Genomic DNA, 24,222 nt, shown 5'->3' with positions numbered 1-24,222 from the left:
AAGTAAAAATGAAACACAACATATCCAAATTTATGGAATGCAGTAAAGGCAGTGTTAAGAGGGAAATTTACTGCCCTAAATGCCTATATCAAAAAAGAAGGAAGAACAAAAATCAAGGAATTAACTGTTCACTTGGAAGAACTAGAGAAAGAACAGCAAACTAACACCAGCAAGCAAAAGGAAGAAATAACAAAATTAGAGCAGAAATAAATGAAATTGAGAACATGAAAACAACTAAGAAAATCAGCAAAACCAGAAACTGATTCTATGAGAAAATCAATAAGATTGATGGACCCTTAGCAAAGTTGACAAAAAGAAGAGAGAGGCTGTAAATAAGTAAAATAAAAAATGGAAGAAGAGACATAACCACTGATCCTGCAGAAATAAAGGAGGTAATGAGAGGATACTATGAACAACTTTATGTTAATAAACTAGACAATGTAGATGAAATGGACAACTTTCTAGAAAGGCATGAACAACCAACAGTAACTCCAGAAGAAATAGACAATCCCAAAAAACCAATCACAAGTAAAGAAATTGAATTAGTCATTATGAAGCTCCCAAAGAAAAGTCCAGGACCAGATGGCTTCACATGTGAATTCTACAAAACATTCAAGAAAGAATTAGTACCAGTTGTGCTTAAACCCCTCAAAAACTATTGAAAAGGAGAGAAGGCTACCTAAATCATTCTATGAAGCCAACATCACCCTCATACCAAAGCCAAACAAAGATATTAGAAGAAAAGAATATTACAGCCCAATCTCTCTAATGCATATAGATGCAAAAATACTCAACAAAATTCCTGAAAATAAAATCCAGCGCACATTAAAAGAACTATACATCATGAACAAGTAGGATTCATCCCAGGTATACAAGGATAGTTAAACATAAGAAAATCAATTAATATAATACACCATATCAACAAATCAAAGCAGAAAAACCATATGATCATCTCCATTGATGCAGGAAAGGCATTTGACAAAATTCAACACTTTTTCTTGCTAAAAACACTTCAAAGGATGGGAATAGAAGGGAACTTCCTCAACATGACAAAGGGAATATATGAAAACTCCACAACTAACATCATCCTCAATAGGGAAAAACTGAAAACTTTCCCCCTAAGATCAGGAAAAAGACAAGGATGTTCTCTGTCACCATTGTTATTCAACATTGTGTTGGAAGTTCTAGTCAGAGCAATTAGACAAGAACAAGAAATACAAGGCATCAAAATTGGAAAGGAAGAAGTAAAACTCTCACTGTTTGCAAATGATATGAGATAGTGTATGTTGAAAACCCCGAAAAATCCACAGCAAAACTACTAGAGCTAATAAATGAGTATAGCGAAGTGGCAGGTTGCAAGATCAACACTCAAAAATCTGTAGTGTCTCTATACACTAGCAATGAGCAATCTGAGGAGGAAATGTGTTCATGGATTGGAAGACTAAATATGGTTAAGATGTCAATTCTACATTAATTGATTTATAGATTCAATGTAATACCAACTAAAATCCCCAAAACTTACTTTTCAGAAATAGGAAAAACAATAACCAAATTTATCTGGGAGGGCAGGATGCCCCGAATAGCTAAAAATACCTTGAGAAAGAAAAATAAAGTCAGAAAAATAAACTCACACTACCTGACTTTAAGGTGTATTATGAAGCTACAGTGATCATAAAGATAGATATACTGACCAATGGAATTGAACAGAGTGTTCAGATATAGGCCCTCTCATATATGGACAGTTGATCTTTGACAAGGCAGTCAAGTCAACTCACCTGGGACAGAACAGTCTCTTCAATAAATGGTACCTAGAGAACAGGATATCCAAATGTAAAAGAATGAAAGAGGATCCATATCTCACACCCTTTATAAAAATTAACTCAAAATGGATCAAAGACATAAACATTAGATCTAAAACCATAAAACCTTTATAAGAAAATGTAGGGAAGTATCTTATAAATCTTATAACAGGAGGCTATTTCCTAGATCTTACACCCAAAGCATGAGTATTGAAGAAAGAATGGGATAAATGGGAACTCCTTAGAATTAAACACTTTTGTTCATCAAAGAACTTTGTCAGGAAAGTAAAAAGACAGCCTACACAATGGGAGTCAATATTTGGAAATAATATATCAGATAAGGGTCTAGTATCCAGAATATATAAAGAGATTGTTCAACTCAACAACCAAAAGACAAACAACCCAATTACAAAATGGGGAAAAGACAGGGACAGACACTTCTCAGAAGAGGAAATATAAATGGCTAAAAGTCAAATGAAAAGATGCTCAACTTCCCTGGCTATTAGGGAAATGCAAATCAAACCACAATAAGATATCATCTCACACCCACCAGAATAGCCATTATCAGTAAAACAGAAAAAGATGCTGGAGAGGACGTGGAGAAAGAAGCACACTTATCCACTGTTGGTGGGAATGTAAAATGGTACCACTGCTGTGGAAGGCAGTTTGGTGGTTCCTCAGGACATGAGGGTAAGGACCCAGTGGTATTGCTAGGTATCTACTCAGAGGACATGAGTGGTTAAACAAGCTGTGGTATATACATACAATGGAATATTATGCAGCTGTAAGACAGAATAAAGTATGAAGCATGTAACAACATGGATGGGCCTTGAAGACATTAGGCTGAGTGAGTTGAGCCAGAAACAAAAGGACAAATACTGTATGGTCTCACTGATATGAACTAACATTAATGAATGAGCTTGGAGAATTTCAACTAAGAACAGAGGTCATCAAGAGATAGAAATAGGGCGGGCCACGGTGGCTCACCAGGCAGAATTCTCACCTGTCATCCCATAGACCTGGGTTCGATTCCCAGTGCCTGCCCATGCAAAAAAAATTAATAAGTAAAAAATAAAAAGAGATAGAAATAGGGAAGATTTGGGGTAATTGGAGCTGAAGGGATACAGATTGTGCAACAGGACTAATTGTAAAGATTCAGAAATGGATAGCACGATACTACCTAATCGTAGCACAAAAATGTTAGTACACTGAATGAAGCTGAATGTGAGAATGACAGAGGGAGGAGGGCTGGGGCACAAATGAAGCCAGAAGGATAGACAGATGATAAAGACTGTGGTAGTATAATCTAGGAATGCCTAGAGTGTACGATAGTGACTAAATGTACAAATTAAAAAATGTTTTTAGATAAGGAAGAACAAAGCTATGTCAGCGTTGCAGGGTATTGAAAACAGGTGGTAATTCATATTTTAAAACTTTAACTTATGTGTGAGACTAAAGCAAAAAATGCTTATTTGGTACAAAATTATATTTTGACTAGTGCATTTCCTAATATAACTTATATGAACAGTTTAATTGAACACCATAAGTATATAGAACCTTGACTAGGGTATGAAATTTTGTAGGTTTGTCCAAAGTGATGCCCCGATAAATACTAGAGTGATTAGAATTGTGAGTTAAAAAGTATTTGCAAATTCCTGTTGGGGGAATGGTGAGAAAGAGGGAAAATTCAACTTCCCTATTTGGAGAATTCCTGATATTCTTGCAAGCAGTGGGGACAGCCAAATCAATAGGCTGAGCCCTCAATTTTGGATTTATCCATATGAAACTTATCCTTGCAAAGGACAGACTAAGCCTACTTAAAATTAGGCCTAAGAGTCACCCCCAGGAAACCTCTTTTGATGCTCAAATAGGCCTATCTCTCTCAGCCGACACAGCAAGCAAACTCACTACCCTCCCCCTCTCTACATGTGACATGACTCCCAGGGGTATAAACCTTCCTGGAAATGTGGGACATGTTGTCCTAGAATGAGCTGGGACTCAGCATCAAGGGATTGAGAAAATCTTCTGAACCAAAAGGGGGAAGAGAGAAATGAAACAAAATAAAATGGCAGTGGCTGAGAGATTTCAAAGAATTAAGAAGTTATCCTGGAGACTATTTTTATGCATTTTATAGATATCTCCTTTTTAGTTTAGAGTATATTAGAGAGGCTAGAGGGAAGGCTGGAAAACGTAGACGTGTTCCAGTAGCCATGTTTCTTGAAGATGAATGTATAATGATATAGCTTTTGCAATGTGACTATGTGATTCTGAAAACCTTGTATCTGATGCTCCTTTTATCTATGATATGGACAGATGACTAAAAAATATGGATTAGAAATAAATAAATAATAAGGGGAACAAATGTTAAAATAAACTGAGTAGATTGACATACTAGTGAACAATGAAAGGGAGTGATAAAAGGTATAGAATAAAATAGGGAACAAAGGTTAAAATCTATTGAATAGATGGAAATACTAGTGGTTAATGAGCAGGAGGGGTAAGGGGTATGGCATGTGTGAGTTTTTTCTTTTTATATCTTTTTGTGGAGTGATGCAAATGTTCTAAAAAATGATCATGGTGATGAATACACTACTGTGTAATGATACTGTGAGCCGTTGATTGTATACCACACACGGAATGTTTGTATGGTAAGAATGTTCATGTTTGTATGTTGGTTTGGTTTGATAATACAAAACAAATTAAACAAACAAACAACAACCAAAAAAACCTGCATGCTTTAAGGTCCCTTGAAGGATGGGATTAAAACTATGGACGTATGAAAGTTTACCACTGGGAAAACCCCTGATACTGTCTTAAACATTAGGGACTCCCAATTAGGTCAAGCCCCTTATCTTGAAGCTTGCTTTTGTGCAGTTTATTTCTGTAGAGGAGAAGCTAAGCCTGTTTATACTTATGCCTAATAGTTACGCGAAGAAAACCTCTTTTGTGGCTCAGAAGTGGTCTCTCTCTCTCTAAGCCCAGTTCTGCAAGTAAAATTTTACATGACATCCAAGGGTGAAAGTCTCCCTGACAATGTGGGACATGACTCCTAGGGATGAGCCTGGCACTGGTACTATGGAATTTACAATGCCTTCCTGACCAAAAGGGGGAGAAGAATTATAACAAAATAAGGTTATCAGTGGCTAAGAGAGTTCAACTAGATTTGAGAGGCAACTTGGAGACTACTCTTATGCAAGCTTCAGCTAAGTATTGCTAATTATCATGGTTTGCCAGGCCACAACTAAACCATTCCTGCTAACCCTAAAGAATACCTACAGCTCTCTCAGAGTCTACAAAAGTTTCATGCACTAAGATTACTTTCCAGAAACCTACAACCTTCAGATGGGTTCCTAGGCCAGATGCATCCTGAAACACAGAGGGGTTAGCCTCTCCAAGAACATTGTTTTCCATTCCCCTCTCCCATGTTATTGATACCCCTTTCTGACATGAAGAAGTTAGAATGGGCATAGCCCAAATTGCCCTAAAGAGTAGGAGAAGCTTCAAAGGAGAAAGAGGAATTGTAACAGAGAAGATAGGATTTAACAAATGAGTATGGCTGCTCAGTCATTATATTGATATGTATTTTAGTCTTCAGTGTCTTGGAACAGCTAGAAATAAAAACCTAAATTTGTGGAACTGTAACCCATACCCAACTCTGAAATCTTTTTTATTATGTGTTATAATGCATTTTAAAATTTATTGCCTTTTTTTGTATATATTTCCCCAAAAAAATGTTTTAAAAAATCAACCCAAAAAATTAGCAAATAAAAAAACTGCATGTTTTATAGTTAGTACCTCATTTCACTTGAAGTGAATTATGTGTGAAAAGCAGTCAACATGGATCATTTGATTAAAGGATATGATAAAATATTTATCCTTTATTTTGAAAGTAAAATATGTTATGTCTTAATTCTGAGTATGTTGCCTACAAAGCTGTTACCTTTAGGTCTACTGTGCCTTGATTCCTGATCATCAGAAGCCTCACCAGAAACAACTTGCTTCCAACATACTCAATTCTATATGAGAAGAATCCAAAGAGGATTCAGTTGTCATTGGAAAAGTTTGGTATTTATTGTGTGCTTGAAAATAAAATGTATGCTGTTTATAATATATTCAAACACATACACACACAAACCAGATTATAATCAAATAGTTGAAATACAAGTTGCATATAAATATTAATAAAAATTACACATTCATGTTTAACATACTTTTGTTCAAATTACACATTTTCCTGGAGATCCTGATGATCCCTCCTAAGGTCCGCCTCTGTTTCACCTTCTGGTCCATTTTAACTCCCAATGGAGAATCATTTATCTAAGCCTCACTGGGTCTTCTAAGTTTGCTCATTTGAACCATGAGCAACATAACTTTAATATATACAATACATTCTCTGTCTGGGAGACTGCTTTGAAAGAAGTATGTACTTTCTGTCAAGTTTGTTTAAAACAAGACTCTATCTTATAATCACACCTAATGCTGAAGGTACTACATGATCATACTCCTACTCTTCAACCCTTTCATTAAAACTTTCTGGGTAGCATGGATGATTAAGAAATGACATTTAAATGTATTTCTGAATAATGGGCCCACATGTAACATTTGAGTAATATTTTGGTAGATAACCAAAATTTTATTCCCTACATTCTATATGAAATTTCAGTTAATGTGGAATATTCAACCTAATTCAGGGCCCTGCATTTTAAAGGTGATGAGACTTTATTTTTGAATCAAAGAAAAGAGGATCAGATAGGCACAAAAATTAATTCTGAAAAATAATTTAGCCTCAGAGGTTGGAAGGCTTACAAATTTGATGAACACTAAGAAAACACTCAATTCTAAATTAGTGCTCTGAGAAAAGTGTAACAGTAAATTCATGAAAGGGATTATAAAAGTGTTAAATTAAAAAAGGGATTATAAAGTTGAACTAGGTATCTAGAGGAAAGTCTCTTTCCACCTCATAAGTAAGAGTAGAATTTGAACATGGATATTTTATTGAAGAACTTCTTTATCTAGAATGCTCAAACTATACAATTTCTAATCCAGAATTCAAAAGAGATTATATTCTGGTGTACAAGTTAATACTTCACCTATTTTTTTTTTAAACCGTTTTCTGTTATTCATTAATTGAGACTAGACCTGGTACTGGGAGAAAGAAGTTCAGAACCTTTCTTATAATCTCCACCTTTGTTTTTTTTTGGTAATTTCTTTTTCTTCTTAAAGATCACTGTGGATATTCATTGTAATTTGATTTTTTCATATGCAAATATTCCTTAGTGGGGAAATTTGGGAGGAAATAAAATGGCATGTGGAGCTATTTATAGTGCCCTGTTTGTAACCCTAGGGATTAGATAGACTGAATTTGCTTAATCCAATTCCTCTTTCCTACCATTGAGTAGTTTACCTCATCTAAGCCAAACCATTCAAAACTTTCAGTTTTTGCCACCTATATTGTCTGCAGCCTTCTAAGCCCAAAGGGGTATATTATCTTGGTTTTCCCTGGAGCTTTGTTAAGCTCACAGAACCTCTTGTCTCATGATCAGTCCCCTGTTAATTAACAGTCTATTTTATTGTGCCTTAACTATCTACCTGCCTGTGACAACCTCTGACAAAGTTCATTGCTCTTTCATAAACATTGCAACCAGAAGCTAAGTCCTCTGAGAACTGCCAAGTCTATGGCTATTGTGCAATGGTGAAGAGTTATATGTACAGAGAAGAGATTAGAACAAGGCCAAGCCATGAAAGATTGATCTACTTAATTCTCTTTACCACCTACTCCCACAGGTGTATTCATGACCTCAGTATCTGCAGTTAAGGCATTACATCCAAATTGCAGCATGAACCTCGGAGTATCTCACCACCACAACTCCAGCTCACCCACTGGAGTGCTTCTACTACAACAGCTGTTTGGTGTCCTGCAATCCACTGACACTCCCACTTCCAGTTTTACTGGACAAAGATGGTGGATTCTTTTGCCCCATGTGCTGAAATAACCAATTCCTGTGACATGGGGTTTCAAAGAGAGAAAAAGTTTAAGTACTAGGTGCATAGCAGGAGGGCAGATGACCTATTGGCCCCAAATCTGTCTCCCCAAACTGCAATAAGTCTGATTGTTTTATTAGAGAAAAAGATGGGCAGGGCTTAGGATAATGAGCATAGTGGCCCCAGATGATGTAATTAGAGGTGATCTAATTTATTGAGCATGTGCAGATTGATTACATGTGTAGTCACAGAACTTATGTAAGAAAATGGCAGACTTAATATGATAATAGGTGTGATTTTTAGCGTTATAAAGAGGTATAGGTGACTTGTAGGTTAAAGTCTAAGCTACTGCACATGTCAGGCTGGCTCAGTTTAGTTAGATCAGTCTTGGTTATCAAGATAACTTTGAACTTGGTATGGGTTAGTTATGGGCTGACCCAAGACCTTTTATTAGTAATCAGTAGGGGCTATTTTTAGTGATTACAAGACTCTGAAGTTGAAAAACTGGATAAATGGGTACAAATGAAGGTTAGTCACAAGGTTTTTACAATCACAGGGACACAAGATAAAGGCTATGCAATCATTATCAGAGATCAAGGCAGCTGAATTACAATTTACTGATTTCAGGGATTTCCCTTTATCTACTCCAATAAACCCGAAAGCAAAAAGGAATATCTATATAACGATTCAGTAATCAAAGCCATCCCTTAAATCCTAATTTCCTGGTTACATAATTACCAATTACCTTACTCATTTCTTCAGTCCTCTCCTTACTCAGTTTAGATCCATGGCCCTTCTTCATAATCACTCCCTGGCTGCTTATGCTCTCCATTAAACTCATATAGCAAAATTCCAGCTCTAGTTAAACCCCACTACTTCTACTCTGTGCCTGCACTAAGCAAGCTGAGCATTCCTAAAGAAAAACACTCAGTGTTAACTAATTTCCCATATGCAAATCTCAAAAGGGTGTTAAATAGCTCCTGGGAAGAGATTTCCTATTAAAATTTGCTTTCCCACTCTCCAATATGGCCAGATCACACAGTGTCTCTTTTTCTCAAACTGCTGTATTCCTTTTCCCACCATCATTCTCAGATGACAGCTTGTCTCCATTGACAAAAATAGAAGCAATCAAAAAGATCATTTTCATTTTTCAGCCACCAAATGGATCAAAGTCACCTGACCCCAGGCTCCCTGCCTCCTTTTCTGCTTCTATGGATGAAATGTTCCTCCTCTCTCAAGGCAATTCCTACACTTGGGCATAGGACCCATCCCCTCCTGCCCCTCCTGCTCTCTGAAGAGTTTCACTTTTGCAGTTACTTTCTCTTTCTCCTGTTAGAGCTGATTTTTAAACAAGTAGTTTCCTGCCCTAGACAGAAAGTCTTGCTTCAGAGTCCTAGGAGTTTACTCTGAGACACTCTTACTGAATCACTTTCTAGCACTGTGTTGAATCATTTTTATCAACATACAAGCCCACTCATCTCCTATCTGAAACAACAAACCTTGCCTTAACCACAGGTCCCTCCACCTATGACTATTTCTCAGCTCCCCTTCACAGTAGTCAGAGAGATATTTTTAAAATGAAAATCAAATAATTTCAGCCTTCTACTTAAATCATTCCAGGCTTCTTGTTGCATTTGGAATAAAATCAAAACCCCTCTATTACAAATTTCAACATGATGTGGTCTCAGCTATAATTTAATCCGTTTCTTATCAGCACAACAATGTCTTTCGCAGAAACTGAATACAGAACCCAATTTCTTTGAGATTTAAAGCAAAGGGTAAAAATGATGTCTTTGGGAGAAATATATAAGAAGAGACAGGAACAAAGGAGGATTTCCTAATGCTATAGAATTTGGAAGAACATTTGAAAGTTTCTTCTTGAATGTATTAAATGCTATTTTAGTAAATGATACTGTGAGTGCAGCTTCCAGCGGCATAATCTCTTGATTTTCCACAGTCAGGCACTTGGTATTTACTAGAGTTGAGTTACATACCACAAGCTGATTTTCCAACAGCAAGTAGTTCTCTGCCACAGAAGGCACAGTTCTGCTGTACAGCCCTAGGAGTATCCTGTGTGACTTTCCCGCCAGGCCTACCAGAGTCTCCACTCAGCCTGTTCATCCACTGTGGGGAACTGTAGCACCAACTGATCTGTGGTGTTATACAAATCAAGAAGCTACACTGCAGCAAAGTCTGGACTTCATGTACATGTCTATTTTGTGGTTGCAGGGAATCACTCAAAATTGGAATCAACCATTTGGGTGGATGTCATTTGCTGCTCTGCCTGTCCCTTCCCTGTCAGAGCCCGGTGTGGACTACATGGACTGGTGGGGCCTGGGCACATCCAGCCAGTGTTAACAGAGGTTATTTGGACTGTTTAACCCAAAACATGGGTATTAGACCAAGTCATACAATTTATATCAACAATATGAATGACAAAATTAAAAAGGAGGAATTGAAGAGATCCTTCAGTTTTCTGAGTTTGGCCGTATGGTAGCTATTGCAGCTTTCAAAACTATGAAGATAAGAGGGCAGTCCTTTGTTATATTTAAGGAACTGGGCTCATGCACAAATGTCTTGAGAGAGTTACAAGGATTTCCATTTTAGGTAAGGCACTGTGAATCTAAGATGCAAAAACAGATTCTGATATAGTATCTAAAATGTGTGGCACATTTTCTGACAAAGAAAAGAGAAAAGGAAAAAGCCAAAACAGTGGACAGACTGCAAAAACTGCAAAATAAAAAGCCTGGTCAGGGAACATCAAGTTCAACTAATACCCAAGGAAATACAACACCCAATCCTCAAGTTCCTGATTACTGTCCAAGTTTACATTTTATTCATTAAAACTTATCAGAAGAGAATAATGAGATGATATTATCTATGTTGTTTAATGAGTTCCCTGGTTTCAAGGAAGTCTGTTTGATACCTGGAAGACATGACATTGCTTATGTTGAATTTGAAAATGATGGGCAGGTTGGAGTTGCCAGGGATGCTTTATAAGGATTTAAGATCATACCATAGCATACCATGAAGATTGCCTACACCAAGAAATAATATTTGGTATAGTTTTCTTTAAAGGACTTGGTGTATTCATAATGTTTGTTTTGACAAGATTTGGTTAGGCAATTTTTTTTTGTATTTTTACTGACAAATCTTCACATACATAGTCCATTTATAGTGTACAGTCAATGGCTCATGACATTATGACATAGTTGTGTATTCATCACTATGATCATTTTTAGAACATTTGAATCACTCCACAAAAAGAAATAAAAAGAAAAAACCCTCATTAATCCCATACCCTTTACCTCTCCCTTTCATCAACCCACAGTATTTCAATCTACCCAATTTATTTTACTGTTTATCCCCCATCACGTATTTATTTTTTGTCCTTATTTTTTACTCATCTGTCCATACCCTGGATAAAAGGAGCATCAGACACAGGTTTTCACAATCACTCAGTCACACTGTAAAAGCTAAAAGCTATGTTGTTAGACAATCATCTTCAATAATCAAGGCTACTGGAACATGACTCAACAGTTTCATGTATTTCCCTTCAGCTACTTCAATACACCATAAACTAAAAAGGGATATCTATATAATGCATGAGAATAATCTCCAGGATAACCTCTAGACTCTATTTGAAATCTCTCCATCACTGAAGCTTTATTTTGTCTTATTTCTCTCTTCCCCCTTTTGGTCAAGAAGGCTTTCTCAATCTCATGATGCCAGGTCCTGGCTCATCCCAGGAGTTCTGTTCCATGTTGTCAGGGAAATTTACACCTCTAGGAGTCATGTCCCATGTAATGTGGGAGGGCAGTGAGTTCACATACTGAGCTGCCTTAGAAAAAGCGGCCACATCTGAACAATAAGAGAGGTTCTCTGGTGGTGACTCAGGCATAATTTTAAGTAGGCTTAGCCTATCCTTTGGGCAAACACCAAGATCGAGGGCACAGCCTATTGTTTTGGTTGTCCCAAATCAAGATCAAGAATTCTCCAAATGGGGAAGCTGAATATTTCCTCCTCTTTCTCAAGTCTCCCAAGGGGATGTTGCAAATACTTATTTATTCACTGCCTAAATTACTCTGGGATAGATCAGGGCATCATACGAACCTGGACAAACCATAAGATCTTAACACCCTATTCAAGATTCCATGTACTTATGGTGTTTAATTAAACTAACCATATAAGTTAAATTAGGAGATGCACTACCAAAATATAAATTTTGCACCAAATAAACATCTCTCTTTCGTCTCACACAGAAGTTGAAGTTTTAAAATATGGATCATATCATCCTTTACTATACTAATCTACCTTAGTCCTATCCAGATCAGCATAATTTATTTCTCTTGTTGAAGTTTGAACTCTTTTTCAATTTTTTAAATAGCTGTTCAGGCCATTTTTAATAGGTGGGGACAGGGGCATAGTGAAAGCAAAATTTTTGTGAAAGACTTAAGAAATTATTTGGTCTTTCTTTAGCTTTAGTGAGCTGCCAAAATAAAGGCCTTAATTTTGTATAATGAACTTTTATTTGTATTTAAAAATTGGCATCATTCTGAGTTACTCAAAAATGAACTGAAGGGCATTCTCCCCAATCAAGATAGTGGAATGAGAAGATTCAGGGCTCTGTCCCACAACAGAAGCTTTGAACAGCTAGCCCAAACTGGCAGTAACATCTTTCTCAAAGCTCCAGAAAACAGAGTCTTGCAGAAACAGGATGAGTATTGAATTAAGAAAAAGACTTCTTAAAAGCAGTAGGATCTCATGGTACCCTGGGTGACCCCTCCTCTCCTCCCCTTAGCAGCTCAGTACAGAGTCACTGGTCCTGGTTCAGGAGGGAGCAGAGGAACCCTCATGCACAGACTGAGAGCATGTGTACCTGGCACAATATTATTGGTGGCAGATTGAGGGACTCAACCAGGATACCAATCATAAGTATGCCTTCCCAGAACTTGCCCTGTGTAGAAGGTAGCTAACAGAATTCTTCTATAGAACACTGTGGGAGAACCTTCAAATCAAGGAATTGCTGGCTGTAAGACATACAGTGCATGCCATGAAGAAATTGTTTTCTAGGGAAGAGGGGACATTGTATCTGTGTAAATGGGGGAATTTCTAGGGCCACACATGCATGCCCAATATAAGTCATATGTGCAGAAAGGATCTGGGAGGCCCTTATGCTTTGGTCTCTAACTACCTCTAAAGTAATTTTATTGATAAACCCTGATGGAGAGCAATTGCATAGGTCAATCTGCAAAGACTGGGAAAATTATTTATTTGTTTATTTTTACCTTCTGGCATTCAAGGAAAACTGTGCCATAACACTACCTGGATACAAGCGTAAGGAATAGACCATGCAGAATCTAAATTCCAGCAATAACACATTAAAATACCAAAATGTCTAGGTTTAACAAAAGATTAAAAAACATGCAAGAAACAGGAAGCAAATGCCCAGGCAAAGGAGAATATTAAAGCATTAAAAACTATCAATGATGAAGAGCAAACGAGACATAGCAGGCAAATCTTTGAAAAACTGTCCTAAATATATTCAAAGAGCTAAAGGAAATATGACAAAGAACTAAAGAAAATCAGGAAAACAATAGTTGAATACAATGAGAATAACAACAGAGAGACAGATATCATGAAAAGGAACCAAACAAAGCTGAAGATCAGAGTCAAGAAATTAAAAATTCCCTAGGTAGATTAAACAGCAGATTGAGGCTGGCAAAAGAATTAGTGAACTTGACGGTAAGACAACTGAAATCATCCAATCTAAGTAAATAAAAAGGAAAAAAATGAAGAAAAGTGAACAAAGCCTGAAACACCTGTGAGACAACAAATGTGCCAATACACCCATTATGGGAGTTCCAGAAGGAGAAGAAAGACAGAAAGGGGCAGAAAGACTATTCAAAGAAATAATGGCTGAAAACTCCCAAATTCAATGAAGGACATGAATATACACACCCAATATTCTCAATGAACTCCAAAGAGGATATACCCAATGTGCTGGTTTGAATCTATTATGTACCCCAGAAAAGCCATGTTTTAATCCTGACCCAATCTTATGGGGGCAGATGTTTCTTTTAATCCTGATTCAATATTGTAGGTGGAAATTTTTTATTAGATTATCTTCACAGATACATAGCATACCCAATGTGGGTGTGATCTTTTGATTAGATGGAAATGTGAATCCACCCAATTTCGGGTGGGTCTTCATTACTTTACTGAAATCCTTTAAAAGAGGAAACGTTTTGAAGAGTGACTTCAGAGCAGAGATGCAGAAACTTCAGAGCCCAGAGCTGACACAGATGCTGACACTTGAATAACAGAGACACAGATGTTTGGAGATGCTTGTAGCTCAGCAGACATTGCCATGAGATGTTAAGCAAGCCAGAACCTGGAGAGAGCCAAGGGAAGCCAAGAGATGAAAGCCAGCTCCAGAGAAGCAAAGTGAGGAACCTCCACAGAAACAGAGACTGAAAGAAATGGAGCCCAGGAGCAAGGGACCAGCAGATGTGATTATACAGCTGACAGAGGTGTTCCTGACCTATCAGCTTTCCTTGAATTAAGGTATCTTTCTTTGGATGCCTTAGTTTGGAAAATTTTATAGGTTTAGAACTATAAACTTGTAATTTATTGAACTCCCTTTATAAAATCCATTCCAATTCTTTTATGTTGCATTCCAGCAGCTTATAAACTAAAACACCCAAACAGATACACACTGTGGCAAATTATAATCAAAATGTCAAATGCCAAAGATGGAAATTTTGAAAGCTCCACGTCTGAAAGCTCCAAGAAGGAAGCAAGAGTCACATACAAAAGAGTCTCAAGAAGATTAAATGTGAATTTCTCAGCAGAAACAGTGGAGGCAAGAAAGCAGTGGGTGGACATATTTAAAGTGCTGAAAGCAAAAATTGCAAACCAAGAATCTATATCTGGTAAAACTATCTTTCCAAAATGAGGGAGATATTAAGACATTCTCAGATAAACAAAAGCTGAAGGAGTACATCACCACTAGATTGGACCTACAAGAGTTGCTAAAGACAGTTCAGCAGTTTGAAAGGAAAGGATAATAGACAATAGATTGAAGCTGCATGAAGAAATAAAGACCACCAGTAAGGGTAACTCCATGGGTGAATATAAATGCAGTAATGTATTTTGGGTTGTAACTCCATTCACTTTTTACTTCTTACAGGGTCTAAAAAGTAAATGCATAAAATGTAGTAATAAATCAGTGGCTTTGGACTCATAATGTATAAACATGTAACTTGTGACTACATAAAAGTGACGGGATGGGAGGGTACAGGAGCATAATGTGCATACTATTGAAGTTAGGTTGGTATGAAAACAAATGAGGTTGTTAAAGATTTAGGATGCTAAATTTAAGCCCTATGGTAACTACAAAGAAAATATTGGAAAATATGCCTTTTAGCTCCAAATTCAACCTCTGTTACCCACTCTGCAAAACCAGATCTGGTTCCTTTAAATATTTTTCCTTTGCCAGTTGGTACAATGCTAAGCTTTATCAGTAGAAAATGCTAGAGAGAAATTGCAGAAAAGGATTTTGATTCCTTGTTCCAATCTCACAAATTCCAGAGGGTAAATCTCCATCAGGTGCTGTGAGTGGGCACCACAGTGAACAATTTGCTATGCAGTGAGCCATGGTTGTGTCCTCTCCAACAAGGTTTGGATCTCAGATGGAAACGGGAAATCTCTCCTTTGGGCAATCTTTCTGAACCCTCAGCTGACAGAGGTGTTCCTGACCTACAGCCTTCCTTGAATTAAGGCATCTTTCTTTGGATACCTTCTCAGCTTCTCAATAGATTTGCTACTCTTATATTCTTTAAAGTTCTTTTTACTAGTCATTACTTTACTACTACAATTCCCTGCTATAACTAATCATTCTTTATATTAAACTTTCCTGGTTCAAATTCTGTGCGGTAAATGGACATTTACACACCAATGTTTATAGCAGCATTATTTACAATTTTGAAGAGATGGAAACAGCCAAAATGTCCATCAACAGATGAATGGCTAAACAAACTGTGGTATATACATATGATGGAATATTATGCAGTTGTAAGACAGAATAAAGTTATGAAGCATGTAACAACATGGATAGACCTTAAGGACATTATGCTGAATGAGATTAGCCAGAAACAAAAGGACAAATACTGCATGGTCTCACTGATATGAACTGACATTAGTGAATAAACCTGGAGAATTTCAGTTAAGAACAGAGACCATCAGGAGATAGAAATAGGGTAAGATATTGGGTAATTGGAGCTGAAGGGATACAGATTGTGCAACAGGACTGATTGTCAAAACTCAGAAATGGATAGTACAATACTACCTAACTGTACTACAATTATGTTAGAACACTGAATGAAGCTGAATGTAAGAATGATAGAGGGAGGAGGGCTGGGGGCACAAATGAAATCAGAAAAAGAGATATACAATAAAGACTGAGATGGTATAATCTAGGACTGCCTAGAGTGTATAATGTTAGTGACTAAATGTACAAATTTAAAAATGTCTTTACATGAGGAAGAACAAAGGAATGTCATTACTGCAGGGTGCTGAAAATAGATAGTACTTAATATTTTAAAATTTTACCTTATGTGTGAGACTAAAGCAAAAAATGTTTATTTGGTACAAAATTTATATTTTGAATAGTGCAGTTCCTAATGTAGCTTATGTGGACAGCTTAATTGAACACCATAAGTACATGGAACCTTGAATAGTGCATAAGATTTTGTGGGTTTGTCCAGAGTGATGCCCCAGTAAATCCCAGAGTGATTTGAACAGTAAGTAAAAAAGTATTTGCAAAGTCCCCTTCAGGAAATGGTGAGAAAGGGGGAAAATTCAACTTCCCTGAGTTGAATTCTTGATATTCTCACAAGCAGTGTGGACAACCAAAGCTATAGGCTGAACCTCCAATCTTGGGGTTTGCTCATATGAAACTTAACCCCACAAAGGATAGGTCAAGCCTACTTAAAATTAGGCCTAAGAGTCACCCACAAGAGAACCTCTTTTGTTGCTCAAATGTGGCCTCTCTCTCCAGTCAACAGAACAAGCACACTCACCACCCTCCCCCTGTCTACATGGGACATGACTCCCAGGCGTGTGGCCCTTCCTGGCAATGTGGGACAGAAATCCTAGAATGAGCTGAGACTCAGCATCAAGGGATTTAGAAAACCTTCTCAACCAGAAGATGGAATAGTGAAATGAGACAAAATAAAGTGTCAATGGCTGAGATTCCAAACAGAGTTGAGAGGTTATCCTGGAGGTTATTCTTATGACTTAGGAGATCTGTTGAGGCTGTGCAATCAATCTGCTTTGAAGCTCATCTACCCTTATAATTAAATACTGGGACTAACATTAAAAAATTTTTTTTCTTGAGAAATAGTCACACACATACAGTCCAACCATACTATATAATAAACAGCTCACAATATTATCACTAGTTGTATGTTCTTCACCATGATCATTTTTAGAACATTTGCATCACTTCAGAAAAAGAAATAAAAAGAAAAAAGAAGAAACTCATACATCCCTCACCCCTTACCCTTCCCTCTCATTAAGCCACAGTATTTCAATCTAACCAATTTCTACCCCTTACGTCCCCCATTATTTATTTATTTTTAGTTCTTATTTTAAACTCATCTGTCCATACCCTGGATAAAAGAAGCATCAGACACAAGGTTTTCACAGTTAGTCACACTATAAAAACTATATAGTTATACAATCTTCTTCAAGAATCAAGGCTGCTAGAACACAACAGTTTCTGGTATTTCCCTCCAGCCGCTCTGCTCTAGTTTGCTAGCTGCCGGGATGCAATATACCAGAAACGCATGGCTTTTAAAAAGGGGAACTTAATAAGTTGCTAGTGTACAGTTCTAAGGCTGAGAAAATGTCCCAATTAAAACAAGTCTATAGAAATGTCCAATCACAGGCATCCAGGGAAAGATACCTTGATTCAAGAAGGCCAATGAAATTCAGGGTTTCTCTCTCAAGTGGAAGGGTACATGACGAACATAGTCAGAGTTTCTCTTTCATGTGGAAAGGCACATGGTGAATACATTCAGGGTTTCTCTCTCATCTGGAAGGGCATATGGTGAACATGGCATCATCTGCTAGCTTCTCCTGGCTTCCTATTTCATGACGCTCCCTGGGAGGGATTTTCCTTCTTCATCTCTAAAGGTGGCTGGCTGGTGGACTCTGCTTCTCGTGGCTATGTCATTCTCTGCTCTCTCAGAAATCTCTTGCATTCTCCAAAATGTTTCTTCTTTTATAGGGTTCCAGTAACTAATCAAGACCAACCCAAATGGGTGGAGACATGTTGTCACCTAATCCAGTTTAACAACCACACTTGATTAAATCACATCTCCAGTGTGATGAACTAATTACAGTTTCAAACATACAGTATTGAATAGGGATAAGAAGAAACAGCTGCCTTTACAAAATGGGATTAGGATTAAAACATGGCTTTTCTAGGGTACATACATCATTTCAAAGCAGCACATAATCCAATACACTATAAATTAAAAGGAATATCTATATAATGCATAAGAATAACCTCCAGGATAACCTCTCAACTCTGAAATCTCTCAGCCACTGAGACTTTATTTTGTCTTATTTCTCTCCTCCCCTTTTTGGTCAAGAAGGCTTTCTCATTCCCATGATGCTGGATCCTGCTCATCCCCAGGAGTCCTGTCCCAAGTTGCCGGGGAGATTTACACCTCTGGGACTCATATTCCACGGAGGGGTAAGGACAGTGAGTTCATCTGCTAAGTTGGTTTAGAGAGAGAGGCCACATCTGAACAACAAAAGAGAGTCTCTGAGGGTGACTCTCAGGATGATTATGAGTAGGTTTAGCTTCTCCTTTACAGGAATAAGCTTTATAGAGTCAAGTCCCAAGATTGAGGGCTCAGCCTATTGAATTGGTTATCCCCACTGCTTGCAAAAATAGCACGAATACCCCAGATGGGGAAGTTGAATATTTCCTCCTTTCTCCCCAGTCCCTCAAGGGGATTTTGCAAATATCATGCCTAACTTTTAGTACAATCTGCCCTTTGGATGTAGAATGTAAGTCAATCTTTAAACACTGTCATGGATAACTTCTGAATTTTGGATCATGTCTTGAGTAAATAACTGATTCATGTACTCTGTAATTTTCTTTTCAAAGCATCGAAAAGCTGACTAACTCTACCCCTTATAATTACCATTATCCCCATACTATTCAACAGCCACTGCTACCTGCATGAGTCAATGTTTTATCTTATACCTGCACCTCATTCATGACCAGTGAAGTCTTAGTAATTCTATTGCTCTGCATTCCAGGAATTATCATCACTCACTTAATCACTAATGACGAGGTCTTTATCATTAACTGATTGGTGCATGATCTAGTCCAGAATCCCATCCTGAATGTCTCATTTTAAGGCTACTCCTCATACCATCTGTCTTAGCCTGGGTTCTCTTAGGAAAGTAGAGCCTGAGAGAAGGGCCTGCATGTGGGAAGTTTGTGAATTGATCCCAGGGAAAAGAGTGAAGACTATGAAGTGAGAAACAAGGAGAGAATAAAAGCCAATGTAATGGTGCATTATTGAACTGGTCACTGTTGTGGGCAACTGAGATTCATAGGTTCTGATGAATCAGGCAGAATTAATAATTTTCCACCTGGAAGATGGACATAGAAAGCATGTATTTATATAGGTACTAATTCTCTATTGGTCAACTGTTTTCCCTATGGAATGTTAACTCATTTGTACTTCCAAGTAGTGCAGGCAAGAAAGCCAGAGTGGGTTTTTGCAGTTTGTTGCACGCCTGGCATCAGAGAAGCCTCAGGGCACATAGCAAGGTGCATTGTGCTAATGAGATGAGGGGCTGAAAATTTACACTTGGGTGAAGCTGACTGTGGCAGCAGCTGGCTGGAGTAAAAGATGGGCTGTGAGAATGTGAGGTGAGGCACAACAGATATCTGGTACAGTGAATAAAGAAGAAAGTGCTAGAAAATGAAGTTCTGGAAGTAGGCAGGAACCAGAGTATGCAAAGCCTTATAAGCTATGGTAAAACATTCCAGTTTTACTCTAAGTGCAGTAGGAAACCATTGTAAAGGTTTTAAACAATGGAATAATGTAGTCTGAATTAGGTTTCTGAAAGATCACTCTATCAGCATATTGGAAATGGATTGCTTGGGGGCAGAAGAGAAATTATAGAGAAAATTAGAAAGCTATTACAGTAGTTCAGACAAAAGATGACTTGGATTGACATGAGATGATTGTAGTGGATGGAGGAAAAGTGTTTGGGTGGAAGATATTTTGGATTTAATCTTTTTAGGAATCACTGGTTGCTCAAAAGTTAAGATTACAGAAAGGGAGGATGCAAGTATAGGTTTTTGGCTTAAGAAATATGGTACTGCATTCAATATATGTGGCTGTACTCAAACTGTTAAAAAATGAAAAATGTGTGTGTGTGTGTGTGTGTGTGTGTGTGTGTGTGTATGCTGTATCTACTCTGATTGGATAAATGGAAGGTGGAAAGGTAAGATTAGGGACTCATACTTATAAGGGTATCTCCAGATAGCTATTGCTTTTATAAACACTAAACCCATGTTTCTCAGTTCTTTATTTTTTTGTGAAAAATAGCATGTATATAAAAAAGCAATAAATTTCAAAGCACGTCGCAACAATTTGTTGGAGAACAGATTCCAGAGTTTGGTATGGGTTACAATTCCACAATTTTAGGTTATTACTTCTAGCTGCTCTAAGACACTGGAGACTAAAAGAAATCTCAATTTAATGATTCACAATCATATTCGTTTGTTAAACCCTACCTTCTCTGTATAATTCCACCATCACCTTAGATCTTTCTATTCCATTCTTTAGGAGTATTTGGGCTATGCCCATTCTAACTTTTACATATTGGAAGGGTTTGTCAATAATATGGGGTAGGGAGATAGAACCAGCTGATGTTCTGGAGAGGCTGAAACTCTAGGTTTCAGGACTTATCTGGTCCAGGGACCCATCTGGAAGTTGTAGGTTTCTGAAAAGCTACCCTAGTGCATGGAACCTTTGTAGAATCTTATATATTGCCCTAGATTGTTCCTAGGATTGGCTGAAATGATTTTTCTCGGGGTTTGGCAAGTTATGATGGTTAGCAATGTCTAACTAAAGCTTGCATAGGCGTGACCTCCAGAGTAGCCTCTCGACTCTGTTTGAACTCTCTGTGTTCAATACTTTATTAGCTACACTTCTTTCCCCCCTTTTGGCCAGGATGGAATTGTTGATCCCATGGTGCCAGGGGTGGACTCATCCCCGGGAGTTGTCTCCCATGCAGCCAGGGAGACATTCACCCCTGAAGTCATGCCCCACATAGGAGGGAGGGCAATGATTTCACTTGCAGAGTTGGGCTTAGAAAGAGGCCACATCTGAGCAACAACAGAGGTCCTCCAGAAGTAACTCTTAGGCATACCTATAGGTAGGCTAAGCTTCTCTGCTACCCACATAAGCTTCACAAGAGTAAGCCTCAAGAACAAAGGGCTGGCCTACTGATGTGGGTGTTCCTAATGTTTGGCACAGTATCGGGGGATTCACTTATGGTAAAGTTTAATAGTTTCATATTTTTTCTCCCTTCCCTCAAAGGACTATGCCAATACTTTTTGATTATCTGCTTAATATACTCTAGGATATATCCAGGCATTACAATAATCTATACAGGATCAAAGGACCTCTTTCTTATTCTGTGCTCCCTGTGTTTCAGTTGTTCAAATGAGCTATACAGATAGGTTGAATTAGATTATGCACTACAGAAAATTTCAGTTCCAGACCAAATAAACCTTTCTTCCATTGGTCTCAAAGAGTAGGTGTAGTTCTAAAATACAGACACTGTCCTCCTTACTTCTGTGCTCTGAATTACTTTAACCCCTACCTGTTCAGCTTTGTTCTTATCTCTAAATATCAGGTTATATATATATATATATATATGTATATATAAAACTGCCTCTCAAAATCCAGAAATATTCACCACTCCAGACTTAATGTGTCTGCTCTAAAAGCTTATAATCTAGGCCCGTTTTCTTATAAGCATTTTCTAAAGGTGACCATGCTGTTCTTGTTCTTTTGTTTCTGGCTTATTTTGTCTCACCAAATGTTCCACATGTTCATTCACATCATTGCATGCCTCACAACTTTGTTCCTTTTTGTAGCAGCACAACCTTCATTCATCAGTATGCACCTTCATTTGCCAATCTACTTCTCCATCAGTGCATCCTTCAGCCACCCGCATTCAGCAGGCATCATGTAGAGGGCCCAAAGTTCACAGTCCATCAACATTCTCAATTTTAGATAATTTCATTGTTCCCAAGAGAAAGAAAACAAATAAACACACCCTCTAGGTCACTGTTTTCTTATAAGCATTTTCTAAAGGAGACCACACAATAATTGTTCTTTCATTTCTGGCTTATTTTATCTCACCAAATGTCCCACAGATTCATTCACAAAGTTACATGCCTCAGAATTTCATTCCTTTTGGTAGCAACACAATATCTGATCATATGTATACACCATCGTTTGTCAATCTACTTCTCAGTCAGTGCATCCTTCAGCCATCTGCATTCATTAGGCATCATACATAATGCCCAAAATCCACAGTTCAACCCTCTCAATTTTTTGATAATTTCATTGTTCTAAAGAGACAGATAACCAGTAAATACACCCTCACCAAGCAGGAACTCTAAACCTCCCCTTAACTCTTGTCCCTCCTCCCATTATCTACCCCTGCTGTTGCTATGGCACTGCTGATGTTTTCCTGTTAAACACAGCCCATACATAGCATGAAATGGCAGTTTTCCCCCATACCCACTTAACTTAAACAGTCTTTGTACACAAATCATACCTTTGACATAGTTCTTGCAGTAACATATTTATAATTCTAGTATTAATCAGTGAGACACATAGGTCTCTACAATCCTTTTCAATCTTGTTCATCTTCACTATGGTAATATTACCTATAGAATCACTAGAGAACCACCTTCACTTCTATCTATTCCCTTATATTTGAGTTCAACCTCATTAGCTAACCGTTCACCCATCTCTAGTTTCTATGTATCTCTAAGTCCTCTATATTATGTATTATAAGCCTCTGAATTCATTTTGAGCAGGGTCATAAAAGTGGAGACATACAGTATCTATCCTTTTGTGTCTGGCTTATTTCACTCAGCATTATGTCTTCAAGGCTCATCCATCTTGTCATGTGCTTCAGGATGTCATTTTGTCTTACTGCTGCATAATATTCCATCATATGTATATACCACAACAGATGAATTTGTTGATACACCCATCTGTTGATGGGTATTTGGATTGTTTCCATCTTTTGGCAATTGTGAATAATGCTGCTATGAACATCAGTGTGCAGATGTCTGTTTGTGTCACTACTTTCAGGTCTTCTGAGTATATATCAAGTAGTGTATTGCTGGGTAATAAGGCATCATGATATTTAGTTTCCTAAGGAACAGCCAAACTGTATTCTGTAGTGGCTGTACCATTATACATTCCCAACAGCAGTGCATAAATGTCCCAATTTCTCCACATCCTCACCAACATTTATAGTTTCCCATTTAATAGCAGCCATTCTTATAGGTGTGAGGTGGCATCTCATTGTTGCCTTGATATGTGTTTCCCTTATAGCTAATGAAAATGAGCATTGCTTCATGTGCTTTTGAGCCATCTGTATTTGCTCTTCAGAAAAATGCATATTTATCTTTTTTCCACTTTTTATTAATTTCATTATTATTTTTAAACATAACATACAAACAAGAAAAATTTTACCATATGATCATTCCATTCTTGGTATATAATCAATAACTCACAATATTATCACATAGTTATATATTCATCACCATGATCATTTCTTAGAACATTTCCATCAGTTCAGAAAAAGAAATAAAAAGAAAAAAGAAAAAACCTCATACATACCATATCCCTTACCCCTCCCTCTCAATGACTGCTAGTATTTCCATCTACCCAATATATTTTAGCCTTTGTTTCCCTTATTTTTTTCTATGCCCCTTACCCCTCCCTTTCATTGATCACTAGCATTTCAATCTACTAAATTTATTTTAACATTTGTTCTCTCTATTATTTATTTATTTTTAATCCATACGTTTTACTTATCTGTCCATAAGGTAGATAAAAGAAGCATCAGACACAAGGCTTTCACAATATCACAGTCACATTGCAAAAGCTATATCATTATACAATCATCTTCAAGAAACATGACTACTGGAACACAACTCTACATTTTCAGGCAGTTTCCTCCAGCCTCTCCATTACACCTTAACTAAAACTGTGATATCTATTTAATGCATAAGAATAACCTCCAGGATAACCTCTTGACTCTGTTTGGAATCTCTCAGCCATTGACACTGTATTTTGTCTCATTT

General features: G+C 37.4%; 1 protein-coding gene and 1 pseudogene across 4 annotated transcripts in view; both read left to right on the top strand.

Moving 5' to 3' along the window:
* LOC143668271 (U2 small nuclear ribonucleoprotein B'' pseudogene) overlaps positions 1-10,998 on the top strand; it is a 30,391-nt pseudogene extending 19,393 nt beyond the window's left edge. Inside the window, exon 2 of the transcript XR_013168366.1 lies at positions 10,011-10,998. The product of XR_013168366.1 is annotated as a U2 small nuclear ribonucleoprotein B'' pseudogene (transcript). The remainder of the gene's footprint in view (positions 1-10,010) is intronic.
* NUDT9 (nudix hydrolase 9) overlaps positions 1-24,222 on the top strand; it is a 176,258-nt gene that overhangs the window by 50,497 nt on the left and 101,539 nt on the right. The window lies entirely within an intron of this gene.

This window comes from Tamandua tetradactyla, chromosome 24 (assembly GCF_023851605.1).
Source record: "Tamandua tetradactyla isolate mTamTet1 chromosome 24, mTamTet1.pri, whole genome shotgun sequence".
Taxonomy (NCBI): Eukaryota; Metazoa; Chordata; class Mammalia; order Pilosa; family Myrmecophagidae; genus Tamandua; species Tamandua tetradactyla.
Note: the sequence above shows the minus strand (reverse complement) of the source record. Positions and strands in the feature narration are given on the sequence as shown.